Source organism: Cornus florida, unplaced genomic scaffold (genome assembly GCF_030987335.1).
Source record: "Cornus florida cultivar Cherokee Brave unplaced genomic scaffold, ASM3098733v1 CherokeeBrave_3.0.0_Hap2_Chr04, whole genome shotgun sequence".
Classification (NCBI taxonomy): Eukaryota; Viridiplantae; Streptophyta; class Magnoliopsida; order Cornales; family Cornaceae; genus Cornus; species Cornus florida.
This window is the reverse complement of record NW_026775574.1, coordinates 71296970-71310060: the sequence shown is the minus strand read 5'-3', so window position 1 is coordinate 71310060 and position 13091 is coordinate 71296970. Positions and strand designations below refer to the sequence as shown.

General features: G+C 35.2%; 1 non-coding gene across 1 annotated transcript; it reads right to left on the bottom strand.

Annotated features, from left to right (window-relative positions):
* Nucleotides 1-1603: 1603 nt before the first annotated feature.
* Nucleotides 1604-1709, bottom strand: LOC132305902 (small nucleolar RNA R71). The gene has a single exon (XR_009481740.1). It is a non-coding gene; the product is annotated as a small nucleolar RNA R71 (small nucleolar RNA).
* Nucleotides 1710-13091: the final 11382 nt, after the last annotated feature.

The window sequence follows — 13091 nt, the reverse complement described above, 5'->3', positions numbered from 1 at the left end:
AATTCCTCTCTTAGGGCACTGATGTAATTAACCCAATCTAGTATTATGGTTTGATTGTTGTTAACTCTGGGATTATTTTAATATATTATGTTTTCTTGATTATTTGACTATGAGCAATTGAGATAACTCAATTGGTTTCCATGCTTTAATAGATTACAAACTGTTATTACCTTATCTTAGATATAATTGTTTGTTTTCTATTCCCACCCTACCTTATTGGACGGTATCAGGCGAAGCCCTGCCGGAGATCAGAATAGAGGTCATATAATGTTGTTCTAACGTTTTTTATAAAAGAATGTTTCCATAATCTATGCTTAGGAAAAGTGGATTGTTTATAAAGTAGTTAAAGTAGTTAGAGTAGTTAGAGTAGGTAGGTGGATAGTCCATGCTAACCGCAGATAGGTTGTAGTTAACTGAATTTTGTAAAACATCTTTCTTTAAAACCCGAATTGAACGAATGTTATTTAGTTCAATTCATTTGAAAAAAATAATTGATTAAATCCCCAGAATTGATGTAATTAACCATAGTATGATGATAGTGGTGAAGTCAAAGCCCTAAGATTTCTCTCTCTGATCATTTAATTTACTTTAGTTTAATATTTTATTTTAATTTTAGTTTGTTTTCTCATCACAACCAATAAACTTTTCAACCAGTTACCTGTAAACCAGTAGAACTAAATTAAAGACTGAATATAAATCTCATCTCCCTGTGGGTTCGACACCTCTCTTTATAGCACTATCCTACACGAAATCGTACTATTGCGAGTCGTAAAATTAGACACATCAATTTCTTTGCGCCGTTGTCGGGGAGATTTGTTTTAGTTTTGTTTTTAATTAGTTTATTTTGGTTTACCAGTCTTTGGACTTTCTGATATCTCACCTTACTTCTTTTTCTTTTCAAGTACAAGAAAGTAGCAGTGAGGACAAAGACGCTTAAAGGATAAAAAGCTTCTATTTATTAAACCTTTTGTGAGTTTTTACTGTTTTCTTTTTACTTGTAAAATTTTATTTTTGTCACTTCTAGGATTAGTGGAATTAATGCATGTTAACTCACCATAATCGGTCAAAACCCTTAGTGCATGATCCTGAAATAGAAAGAACTCTTAGTCAGTTAAGAAAACTTAAAAGACATTTAAATTCAATAGGTAATTCCTCTGATAACATGGCTAATAATCATAATACACCGGGTAATGGTAATAATAATGGCAATGGTAATGGAGAACGGGTTCCATCTGTTCCTCCAAAATCACAATTGAGGAACCATTTTATTCCTACCACATACATTTCTCTTTCGTACTTTGTACTTTCGGACGCTGATGTAACCCATTTTGAGATCAAGCTTGCTATGATCCAAATGCTTCCTACCTTCCATAGGTATGCAACAGAGGATCCTTATACGCACTTGATGTATTTTTGGATTTGTGTTCAACTACCAAGTTGACCACTTTTACCAATGATTCATTCAGGATGTGACTTTTCCAATTCTCTCTTAAGGACAAAGCAAGAACTTGGTTGTATTCCCTTCCTTTAAATTCCATATCTACATGGGAGATGTTGCAACAAGAGTTCTTAAAAAAGTACTACACAGTAGGTAAAGCCTATCAAATGAGAAGAGAAATCATGGCATTTTCCCAAATCCCAGGAGAACAGTTCCATGATACTTGGGAGAGATATAATGATCTTCTAAAAAAGTGTCCACACCATGATATTACATAATGGCACTTAATATAGATTTTCTATGATAATCTCTCTGATTCTTATAGAAACATGGTTGATGCTTCTAGTAATGGAGATTTTCTATGCAAGAGTCTAGCTGACGCTTGGGAACTGTTTGAGACCCTAAGTAAAAATTTAACGCAACATGCGTCTTCCTCTAGGTCTAGGTTTTCACCTGGAATGTATAAAGTTAAAAAAAGTCTTTGAGGTAGACAAATCTAGTGAGTTAGCTGCTCAAATAGAAGCCTTGAACCATAGGTTCGATCAAATTCTATCATCTGGCTTTGCTCCTATTATTAGTCCACAAACTACCTTGCCAAAGGAAGTTTATTATCTTTCCCATTTTGCTAACACTTGCCCTATGATGGGACAATCATCTGAGATCCCATAGAAGCTAGTGAATGTTGTATTCTCTAGACCAACATACAATTCATATTCTTCTACATATAATCCTGGCTGGAGAGATCATCCTAATCTATCATGGCCTAACCAAAGTCAAGGAACCACTGTTCCTTAATCTCAAGGATAGTATCAAAATTCATCCAATCCTATGCCATAAAATAATTCTTTCAACCAATCTGGTATTTATCGTCCACCTCAGTTTAGGAATCAATCCACTCAAGCTCCTAATCTTCCACCTCCTCCTAGAAATTCTACTTTTGAAGATCAAGTACTCAATGCTCTTGTTGATTTTAAAGTCAATACCTAACTTTTTAATTCTCATTCTTGAGCCATAGCAAAGCTAGAGGCACAAGTTGGGCAAATAGCGAGTACTCTATCTCGAAGAGAGGATGAAAAGCTGCCTAGTCAGCCAATAGCCAACCCGAAAGGGCAAACTTACATGATTGATGAAACCAATTCCTTAGGTATTTATCATGAGCAAGTTTAGGCTATCACTACATTGAGGAGTGGTAAAATGGTTAACAATCAAGTTGAAAAAGGATAGGAAGAAAAAGAGAGGCTTATGATTCCCATTGTTCCTATCATCCATAATCCACATCCCAAGGATGTTTCCTCAAGTTCTATTCCACAATCCACCACAAGAGTTGAAGGTGGAGTCACTTCTTCATCTGCTTCTAATCCTGAGACAGCTTATGAGCTAAGAGCGCTTTATCCTGAATGTCTCAAGGAACCCTCCCACTTTAGTAAACAAGGGGAGAAAATTCAAGATATGATGGAGATCTTTAAACAGGTTAAAATTAATCTTCTTCTGCTTGATGCTATAAAGCAAATTCTCACCTACTTCAAATTTTTAAAAGACTTATGCACTCTTAAGAGGAAATCTAAAAGCCAAGTTCCTAAGAAAATTTGTCTCACTGAGCAAGTCAGTGCTATTCTTAAGTATAACACTCCTCTTAAGGTTAAAGATCCTAGTGCCCCTACAATTTCTTGCATCATTAGAAACAATGTGATAGAGTGAGCACTTCTTGATCTTTGAGCAAGTGTTAATCTTATTCCTTACTTGGTGTATGAGAAGTTAGGTCTGGGTGAGTTAAAACGTACGTCGGTTGTTCTACAACTTGCTAACCATTCTGTCAGACAACCACGAGGTATTATTGAAGATGTACTCATAAAAGTGGACAAGTTCTTCTTTTCGGTCGATTTCTTAGTGCTTGAAACAGAACCGGTTCACGATTCCAAAAAGTATATACCAGTTATTCTTAGGTGTTCTTTTCTAGCCACAGCGAATGCTTGCATTAACTGTAGGACTGGATCCATGGATTTATCTTTTGGGAATATAAAAGTCAAGCTAAACATATTCAATGCTATTCATCATCCCCATGATGATAGTGAATGCTTCTTCCTTGATGTTATTAATGAATTGGTTGAGGAATCACTCCCAACTATTTTATCCAAAGATCCTTTAGAAGCTTGTCTGAATCACTTCAATTATGAAGATTTCGATATCGAAGCTTTGATAACTGAAGTGAATTCTTTGTTTAACTCCACTACTATCACAGATTTTCCTCCATGGAAATCTAGATTAAAGCCTCTTCCACCACTTTTCAGTATTCCGCCTATTCCTTCCTTAGAGTCTCCACCTAAGCTTGAGCTTAAGCCACTTTCGGACAAGCTCAAGTATGCTTTATTGGGTTTAAATGACGCCCTCCTAGTGATCATTACTTCCAATCTTACAAGTTCCCAAGAAAGTAGTCTCTTAAAAGTTCTTGAGCAAAATAAAGAGGCTATTGGGTGGAGTGTGCCTAATTGAAAGGAATGAGTCCCACAATTTGCATGCATCAGATTCATTTGGAGGAGGATTCCCGAACATCTCGGGAGCTCCAACGAAGATTAATCCTAATATGAAGGAGTTAGTTTTGAAGGAAGTTGTGAAGTTGCTAAATGCGGGAATAATCTACCCCATCTCAGATAGCAAGTGAGTGAGTCCTACTTAGGTAGTACCTAAAAAGATAGGTATTACAGTGGTTAAGAATTATAAGGTAAAATTAGTTCCTCAGCACACCACCTCTAGATGGGGTGTGTGTGTTGATTACCGAAAACTCAACTCCGCTACTAGAAAAGATCATTTTCCACTACAATTCATTGATCAGATTCTAAAGTGATTGGCTGGCCAGAGCTATTATTGTTTTTTAGACGGATATTCCGGCTATAATCAAGTGGCCATTGATCCTAAGGATCAAGAGAAAACTACTTTCACTTATCCATTCGGTACATTTGCATATAAACGGATGCCTTTCGGAATGTGTAATGCGCCAGCAACATTCTAGAGGTGTATGATGTCTATCTTTTAAGACATGGTTGAAAAGTTTCTCAAAGTCTTTATGGATGACTTCTCTGTTTTCGGATCCACATTCGAGAACTGTCTCCAATATTTGTCCCTAATGCTTCAACATTACAGGGAAACCAATCTTATTCTTAGTTGGGAGAAGAGCTATTTTATGGTTCAAGAAGGGATCATTTTAGGACATATTAATTCAGAGAGAGGTATTAAAGTTGATAGAGCTAAAGTAGATTTGATCTCTACATTGCCTCCTCCTACCTCCGTTAGGGAAGTACGATCATTTCTTAGGTACGCCGGGTTTTATCGACGCTTCATTAAAGATTTCAGCAAAATTTCTCGGCCTTTGTGTAATCTACTTGCAAAGGACGTTCTTTTTGTCTTTGATGAGTCATACCTAGAAGCTTTCCACAAGCTTCACTCTCTTCTTTCTTCAGATCCTATCATAAATCCTCTAAATTGGGCTCTTCCATTTGAGATTATGTGTGACGCATCTGATTATGCTATGGGTGCTGTCTTAGGACAATGAGTAGATAAGTTTCCTAATGTTATCTACTATGCAAGTAAAACTCTTTCAGAGGCACAATTGAATTATACCACTACTGAAAAAGAGTTACTTACAGTTGTCTTTGCTTTGGACAAATTCAGATCATATATGTTGGGTTCTAAAGTCATAGTCTATTCTGATCATTCTGCTTTGAAACATCTTCTTTCCAAAAAGGAAACCAAACCCTGTTTGATTCGATGGATCCTCTTGCTTCAAGAGTTTGATAATGAAATCCGTGATAAGAAAGGGTCAGAGAATGTGGTAGCTAACTATCTTTCTAGAATTCTAATTACGAATACCTCAACTTCACTTCCAGTTTATGATTCCTTTTCAGATGAATAACTGTGTGACGACCCTGGCTTTTCAAGCCAGTGCGTCCTATGATGACCCGAAACAGAACCAGAATGCGGAAGTGACAATCAAAAACAAGGTGTCTAGGGATACACGACATCCCTAAGACACCAAGGTGACCTTCCATGAAGTCACGAAACTCAAAAGAACCAAATGCGGAAGCTAAGATTATAAAATGGGAAAGGTACTTGACCAGGGGTAAAATGGTCTTTTTAGATAAAACTAAATGGAACTGAGTATACCATTAAATATAAAAGGAAAAAATAATAAATCTAGACTTAAGAATCACTTGATTCGGAATCCGGATGAAGAATATATGAAACGTTAAAGTTTCAAAAAAACCAACTTTTGGATTTCAAATCAATGCGGCAAAAGTATTTGACAAGGGGTAAAATGGTTCTTTTAGATAAAATTGGATGCAACCATGCATACCATTGGATAGACAAGCAAAAATTAATGAACTTAGACTCAAAAATCACTTAATTTGGAGTCTGGACGAAGAAGATATGAAGCCTCAAAGTTTCATAAAATTAGACTTCTGTGATTCAAATCAATGCGGCAAGTGTACTTGACAAGGGATAAAATGGTCTTTTCAAATAGAATTGGAAGCAACCGTGCATACCGTTGGATAGACAAGCAAAAATTAATAAACTTAAACTCAAAAATCAATTGATTTAGAGTTGGAACGAAGAAAATATGAAACGTCAAAGTTTCAAAAAAAATTGACTTTCTGGGTTTCAAGCATGTGCAGGCCTGCATAGATTTTCGGAATTCAAATGGGGTTTTAAGGGCTTAAACGACCTTTTTTGGCAAAAAATTGTGAATAAACCCCCCCCCCCCCAATCATGTTTTCTACATGACCGTGTCAAGAGAAGTTTTTATTTTTCAAGTGAAATACCCAAAATGTCCCTTATATTAGAACTTTTCAGGAAAAATCTGAAACGCACCAGATTTTCCAGATTTACGAGTTGTTTTCGGCATCAAAATGATTTTTTTTTTTTTTTTTTGTAAAAACACAAAGAAGAAACCCCCCCTAAAATCATGTTTTCTACCCGGCAGCGTGGAAGAAAACAAAAAAACAAAAAAAAAACACAGTTTAAAATACCCAGAATGCCCCTAGATCAGAAAAGGGCAAGAGGTTGAAAAAACTGCTATAGCATAATAGACAACAGAACTTTACATGGGATTTCCGGCACCAAGACGACATTTTCTGGAAAAACACAAAGAAGAAACCCTCCCTAAAATCACATTTTCTAAGTGACTATGTCAAAGCCGGAATTTATTTCCCAAAGAAAAACCCCAAAATGCCTTTAAACCGGATTATGAAACAAAAATGTAAAATGAGTCCATAGAAGGCTCAAATCACAAAGGAAATAATTTTTCTTAAAAACGATCATGTACGCAGACGTAAATTATTTATTAGGATGTGCTACAATAATCCACGGCGTTAAATACCGCCGATGCAAAATATGACCCCCCTGACGGCCAAAAATGGCTAAAATGAACTAGAAATGGAAAATTTGAAAACCAAAATTTAACAAATGATCTCAAATTACCGTTTGGCCCTTGGCCACACTTCATACATGATTAATGAGACCCTATGAAAGAATAAAAACGGAATTCCCACACCAAATGCAAACATGGTGAAGCAATGACTTGGCATTTTTCAATAATTTCATAATAAACCTTGAAAGTGAAAATGCATAAAATACAAATTTGATGTCATTGCCATATGGCCTCATCTCATACATGTCAAATACATTATAAAGTGCGTACTTATATAAACATTACAGGTTTATAGTCAAATATACACATTTCGACATATAAGGCTACAAGTGGCTTTTTAAGCCAACCTTCACAAGAATTGAAACTTCCAAGTCTACAAATTATCCAAGGAATGATGAGCATCATAAACCAAGCCTTCGTACCTGAAATAAATCCCCAGTAACTTCGGAGTGAGTAACATAAAGCTACTCGTAGGAGATGAGCATGCATAGACCTAGCATTTTACAAATTTATCACCTTAAGGTGAAACATGTTAAAAGGGCTCATGCCACTTAACGTCTATGTCAAAGTGAGACTCAGGGAGCATCCTAAGCTACCTTAGAGTATTTCTAGCAGAATCCACATCATCCATACAATTTAGGCAACATAAAAGCATGCGATACACATAACAAGATATTCAATATACAAGTATATGTACACAAGTATACAATCAATATTGAAATGCACTTAAGACAAGTATACAAGACACAAGTATACTAGGTAATCTAGAAAGTAAATCATCAATATGCAAGCGTACATACTAAGTGCGCTAAGCAATATTGAAATAGAATATAACATATATATTCAAGTATACATTTCTAAGCATACTAAGCAATGTTGACATACATGGCATATAAGTATACAAATCCAAGTAGACAAAGCATTTTTAATATATACAAGGCATACAAGTATACAAACATAAGTATACTAAGCAAGAAATGAAGAACCATGCATCCAAGCACAAGTTAAAAGTAATCCACAATTACAACTAGGCATTGAATGCAAAATCAACCAATAGCGGAAAGATAAAGGACATATGGTCTCAATGACCAAACGAGTGATCTCGGGTTACTAGCCCGCAAGGAACTACCTAGTGCACACTATATATTGTAGAGGGAACTCTCATCCCCCGTATTGGAGACATACTCTAGCCTTAACATATTACAATGTCCATACAAGCTTTCCAAAAATCATCAAGTTGTGCAATAAGTATATCACATATACACAATGCATATTATCAATTACCATGCACAACTAAGTCATGGATACACACAAGATATGCTCTAGGCCTTCAAGCTACAATGGTATGTTAAATGTCATATAAGTATAATGTGAATTCAACAAGTTAAATCATAACTTCTACTCATGGACTACCATCTTGTAATCATACACCAAGTTACAAATTATAAGTTAAGCAAGAATATAACATCAATACTTAATTACCTCAATGAATGCATACAAATGGAACTTAATTAAATTAAATAATTAAATTCTCAATATTACAAAACAACTCCAAAAAACTCTAAATATATTATATGTCAAAGGTCATAGCAAAGCCTAATTTAATTTCAAGTTACAAGCCAATTCTACCTTAGTTACAACAAGGTAAATTAAAATCAATGCCAAGAAAATAATTAAATAAATTTCTCAAAACTCATTCAAATATTCTTTATTTAATATATATATGAAAGAACATGTCAAGACATTGTTTAAAATCAAGTTACAAGTTAATTCTACCCTAGGTACAACTAGGTGAATTAAATTTCATACAAGAAATAATTAAATAAAGTTTTCCAAACTCATTCAAATATTCTCAATTTAATATATGTTAAAGAACATACCATACTTATTACATATATCAAGTCAAATGTCAATTTAAATGAATGTAACACTTGAATAGAAATTAATTAAACTAACTAATTAATTTCTCTAGAATTTAAATCAATTTCAAATGACTCCAAATAATTATATGCCAATGGTACTATCATGGTAATCACATATACCAACTCAAAAACTTAATTAAGTAAGTGGAACAATTAAATAGAAATTAATTAATTCTAAATAATTAAATCTCTAGATTCTAAAACAACTCCAAATGACTTTATACTAATAGAAGTTATAGATCAAGTCATGGCCTTCAAGAATATCATGTCCTAGCTAAATTTCATGCAAGGTACTACAACCTATTAATTTAAAAATTAAGTATAAGACATGTAAACAATTTATTGTAAGCTATAAAAATAATTAAAACACTTAGACTAAACCTAAATCACCCCTACCTCACAAGAGGATTGTTCCTCCTGAATCCATAGCAAAAAAAAAAAGAATTTTTGAATTTCCTTCAAGGGTTATGTAAAGGAAGGGAAGGCAAGTGTTTTGTGTTCCAAGCTTTTAGGTCTAAGATGAGTGGAAGGAGATCAAAACCAAGGTTTTAAGCCTAGGTTAATGGTTTCCTTCAATGGTGGCTAGGGTTCTAAGTGAGGAAGAAGAAGTTTAATGTGTGAAATGAAATAAATAAAACACCTTAGTGTATTCCTCCACTCACTTGGTCAATGAAAGTCAAACACACCTAGTCTTGCACCATCCCCTCACACACACAAAAGCTAGACTTAAATTTTTTTTTTTTTTTTTCATAATTGGTGGTAAATATATACAAAAAATAAGAATGAAATTACAGATGCACAAAGGGCATACCCTCAAAAAAGAAAAACAAAACTAGAGTTACTAATAGAAAAAATAAAGCTCCAATCTAGAATAAGGAAATAAATTTAGCAAATTGAAATTAAATCCTGAAGATATGCGTTTTGAACATCCAGACATTCCATAAGTGTATATCTAGCAGCTACATCTGGTGGGCTTGCATAGTTATCATGAAGTCTAGCATTTCGCTCCCTCCAAAGATGCCATAAAACAGCAACAAACAAAGAATTCAGAATCCTAGAAGATCCATATAACTGTTTCATCCATTGGAATAGCTCCCAAACAGTCAACATGACACCAAATTGTTCCATATCCCACCTGAGTACTTCGCCCATCCAAGCCCAAAATGATTGAGCATATGAACAAGAAAGAAAGAGGTGGTCCCTATCATCTATTCCCTGTTGACAATTAGAACATCTTGAAGCCAAATAAACTTTTCGCTTTTATAGGTTGCACATAGAAGGCAACCTATCCAACATAACAAAAACAGCCGTAACAGACCACCTTGGCCTAGCCTTATTCCAACACAGCTTGAACCACTGCACTTCTTCAACCCCATACCTGCACCTGTCCCAAGCGTTCTTAAAAGAAAAGGATCCTCCTACCCACAAATATTTTTCATTGTGAGTAAGAGTCAAAGAGTGAAGAAACTATCTAAACGGCAACAAATCAGGTCCCTGAAGCATCTGCCAATTCCAAACTCCATTCTGAATTATTGTACTCAGTGAAGCCTAGGCAAATTCAAATTTCGTACCATCCTGTGCCCAAATTTAGCTGTAACAGTCAGCCCTACACATCAAGGGTCTTTAAACAATATAATAGACCGGCCATTACTTATTTGAAAACCACAATGTTGCAACATCATCTCTCTAACTGCCACCATTGCTTTCCATATAACTGAGTTAGACATTCTTGGAACCGCAGCCCAGTAATTACAATTAGGAGTATATTTATGTTTGAATTAAGAGATCTATAATCTATCTTTGCTAGTTAAGAAGTCGTAAACCAGCACACATTTGGAGGCAACCTGAATGTCAATCAATTTTCGAATACCCAAACCTCCTTCTTCTTTAGTTCTAGTAATCATAGCCCATTTCAAAAGATGTAACTTCTTTGTATGCTCCTTACTACCCCACAAATAATCCCTACATATCTTCTGTATTTGGTTAATCACAGCCATAGGGATATAAAAAATAAAGCACCAATACTGAAAAATATGAGTGATTACAGCTTTAATGAGTTCCAGCTTCCCTGCTACAGATAACAAATTGGAATTCCAACAGAAAATTTTGTTAGCAATCTTGTCAATTAGATCCTTGCAGTGAGACTTCTTTAAACCAGTTGAGCAGAGAGGAAATCCTAAATATTTAATAGGGAATGATTCCTCCTTGTATTGCAGAACCTCTAACAGACCAGACTTTCTTCTGACTACTCTAGAGAAAATCACACTGCTCTTTAACAGACTCACTTGCAAACCAGTAGCAGCCTCAAATTTCTTAAAAATACTAGCCAATACTCGGGCATTATGAATTGTAGCCTTACAAGCCACCATAAGATCATCAGCAAAAAATATATGACATAAATGTGGCTTGAAAGTTTTGACAAAATTGATAACTACAAGGTCTTCTTCTGAGCAGCTTTAGCAATGAAGATAGAAAGACACTCTGTGACTAAAGTAAACAACAAGGGGGATAATGGACACCCTTGTCTAAGACCTCTTCCAGGCTTGATAAATCCTTTAGGAGATCCATTAAGTTGAATGGAATATCTAGTAGATTGAAAAATAGCAGCCACCCAATTGATCCACTTATTACTGAAACCATAGAACCCCAAGCCTTCAACAAAAATTCCCAAGAAACTGAATCATAGGCCTTCATAATATCAACTTTCAGAGCCATAGAAGGATGCTTTGGATTATTAAAATCCCTAACCATCTCGTGAGCCATAATTAGAGCATCTTGAATCCTTCTTTCTTTAACAAAAGCACACTACTCCACCCCCACCAACTTAGGAAGACTCAAAGCTAACCTATTAGCCATGATTTTAGTGATGATCTTGTATACCAAATTGCATAAAGCAATTAGCCTAAAATCTCTAACCTTAGAGGCATTCCCAATCTTTGGTAATAACATAAGAAAGGAGCTACTAAACCCCAAAGGCATAATGTTGAAGTTAAAAAATTATTGAACTATAGCCACTACATCCTTGTCAATCACTTACCAAAACATTTGATAAAACCTTGCAGGGAAACCCTCAGGACCAGGAGATTTATCCGGATGAAACCCCATCACTACATCCCTGACTTCTTCATATTGAATAGAAACATCTAACCTGAAATTATCATCTGCTGATAGAGTATGTCTAGGAACAAAATCACCAACCTGACTATCCACGAGTTTGGAGAACAAATTCTGATAATAATCCACAAATCTCTGACCTATATCTTGCGAATCCCTAAGAATTTGACCATCTGCACTCTGAATGCTAGTAATGGCGTTGAAATTCCTATGCTGCTTTATTTTCTGATGAAAAAAGGCTGTACATCTATCATTATCCTTTAACCACAAAGTTCTAGACTTCTGTGTGAACAGGATTTCTTGATCAGAAATAAAGGCCTCATACTCTTCTCTCAATTTATACTCAGCCTCAAAGAGACTTTTAGAATGATTAACCAAAAGATGTTGCTGAAAATCTTTAAGTTTTTGAGTAGATTGCAGAACCCTCTCCCTTATATCCCCATATATGGTTTTATTCCAATTTTTTATAGCTATCTTGACCTGTCTGAGTTTCTTGATCAACCTGTGCATAGGAGATCCAAAAACCTCCATTTGCCAAGCCTGTTCAACAAGAGGAAGCACAGCATCTTTAAGGCACCAAATTTTCAACATTTTAAAAGGCTTAGGTCCAATTGCAAAATTATTTGATACTTGCACCAAAAACCCATAGTGATCAGAGCTCTTTGCTGCTGAATACGTCATCTTTGTACCAGTAATCTGATTTAGCCAGTGATTATTTTAAGAAAACCCTATTAAGCTTTACACAAATTCTTTTATTTGCCCTTTGCCTATTATTCCAAGACCATTCACCATTAATTGCTGAGATTTCCAACAATTCTGCAATATGCAAGCAAGAATTAAACTCATCCAGCAAACTTTGAGAAAATTTTTTACCTCCTTTCTTATCTCCATGAAAACAAATAGCATTCCAATCTCCAAGAGTAATCCATGGTCCCACAGCTATTATAGAGTAATAAATGATGTATTTCCATAGCAACTTCCTATCTACAGCCCTATTTGCAGCATAAACAGGAGTGCAAAAAAAGACTTCACCAGAATTTAACAAAGTAACTTGCAACAACATACATTGATCTTTCATATCAAGTGCTTTAACATCCAGCACAGTCGGATTCCACCCTACCCAGATTTTCCCCAAACCATGAGCTTCATAATTATTAATAATCCAAAACCAATTAGGCATAACCTTTTTTGAAAT